Below are 2,230 nucleotides of genomic sequence, written 5' to 3' on the forward strand. Positions count from 1 at the left end.
TCAAGATGGACATTGTCTGCGTATACAGTTTTCATTTTATCATTCTTGACTGTGTATTCTGCTTTTTAGAAATCTTTTGTTTCACTGAGACGTCATTCTGATGGCATGGAATTGCGCAATCGCATGCAATACCATGGGAAGCTATTTTTGTATATGTGATAAAAAGATTAAGAAACCAGGGCAAGCATCTTTATTTTGCGTAAATTTGCCATGTTTTAGCTGTATTGTGCAACATCGCAACGACTGAAAACTTGTTGACTACGGTAGTCTATGCTCAAACCACCTGGCATATCAATCAGTCAGTCAAGGCAAGTCGGAGTTGCATAAGATTGCGTAAGTCTTTGCAAGTGCGACTATGTAATGGTGTATTTTTCTACGTGTGTTTTACACATGATAATAGCATGCCCGCAGTCCCCGCCACGGCCAATGGAATGTTTACAGGATATGTCCAATCTTTCAAGTTTGGTGTGATTATTCTTTTACGGGTTGGCCAGTTGTTTTAATACAGGTTGACCGGTTGTTTAATGCCCTTCTCCTCTTTCCTCGCTCCCCCTTTTCCGCTATGGAATAACCCATGGTCGCTGGCCAATGGGCTGCCTAGTATTCATATTGCGTAATGCAGATGAAACGTAAACCAAGCTGGTTACGAGCACAGCAGTCATTTCGCTGCCAGACAGAGGGGAGACAACACGGGTCTGGGACCGGTCTCTGATGATTAATAGCAACTGCCCCCACGAAGTCAACGCACTCCCTTGCACTTCGGTAAGTAACTCGGCTTCCATTTCTGCATAGTCAAAGGGATCTTAGAATAATGATCGTGTTGTTTGGTCACAGCCAGGTATAGTTAGATTATGAACTTGATTTAATTGTTAGTTTTGAATTTTTCAAATTTATAGAACTTTTTTATAAAAATAAATGCAATTGACCTGTCCTTTTTGGCATTGTTTTTGCAGGGGCTCATCATAAAGATGTTTACGAAGTACAACTATAATATTTGCAGTGGAAAGGAAACATCTCATCGTCATGGACTTCTTATTCTATTTCTTATCACTTTTATTATTCTTTTTTCAAAGGCAAATCAACATTTTGGAATATTTTGAATATTTCGTTGGGCTAAAGCGTTCAGGTACAGGTTGATGTGTGTGTGTGTCTCTCTATCCGCAAGGGACGTCGCTGATGGCTTGCACTGGAAGACGAGCTGTATCACTGAAGGGAAGGACATTCGTAAGAAAATTGCTACAAGGAGACCGAGACTGGAAGCCATGCAAAACCTGAAACAACGTCGCCCGAAGGAGCAAGGCCATGAGAGGGAAATGCAAGACCGACAGCAGAGCTGCGTGCAGCCAAGCGATTGCGCTGCTATTGATGGTAAAACTGAGTGCAGTTAGAGAATTCATGGACTGACATACACGTGCTGTCTGCGTTATTTGACTTATACGAATACGTGTTGTCTATTCTATTAGGTCATATTAAGGAATGTAAAAAAATACTTCAATTGACCTAGATGGATATACGAATGGTCGACATCACAACCAAACGAATTTGAAATCTTTATTGACACGACAAAAGTACAGAGACTTTCGTGAGGATTATAACAAGTACTTACAGTGCAACTAAGCAGACGTATATGCATATTTACAGATATGAATAAGTCAACATATTGTTCTAGCATGTCATTTACATAATTCGAACATTGCCTGCAAATTTCTTTTTAAAGAGTTACAAACAAACTCTTACCAACTCTACGCTTAAACACACGTCTGTGCAGCCGTTTACTTTTCGGGCCGGAACTCGGTGTAATACATAAATGGGACCTTACAGGTATTGTATATACAAGCTGTATCAGTCTTTCACTCCGTCACTTACAAGAAGATACAACGCAACGTTTGCTAGAAGTAATTAGTCAGTGGTATTGTACTGTGATTGTTATTCTTAGACGGTTATTCGTTTGATGACGTGAACTGCAACAGACTGAGATGTACTAGTAACCAATGTTTAGTGATATGAGCGGAGTTGTGTAGCTGTCAGTCAGGTAAGACAGAATACAAAGACGAGAGATTTCTACGGCAGTTCAGAAGAGCAGACATTTGTCTGGTACTGAGACAGATTGTGAAGACAGGAGATTTCTAAGGTAAGAGAGTTCAGTTCATGAGAGACAATATAGAGCTTCACCAAAGTGAGAGAGCATTATTATGAAGTCTGTTACAACGTTAAAAGTCTTCCGTGCCCT

This window comes from Branchiostoma floridae, chromosome 17, assembly GCF_000003815.2.
Source record: "Branchiostoma floridae strain S238N-H82 chromosome 17, Bfl_VNyyK, whole genome shotgun sequence".
NCBI classification, from domain to species: domain Eukaryota; kingdom Metazoa; phylum Chordata; class Leptocardii; order Amphioxiformes; family Branchiostomatidae; genus Branchiostoma; species Branchiostoma floridae.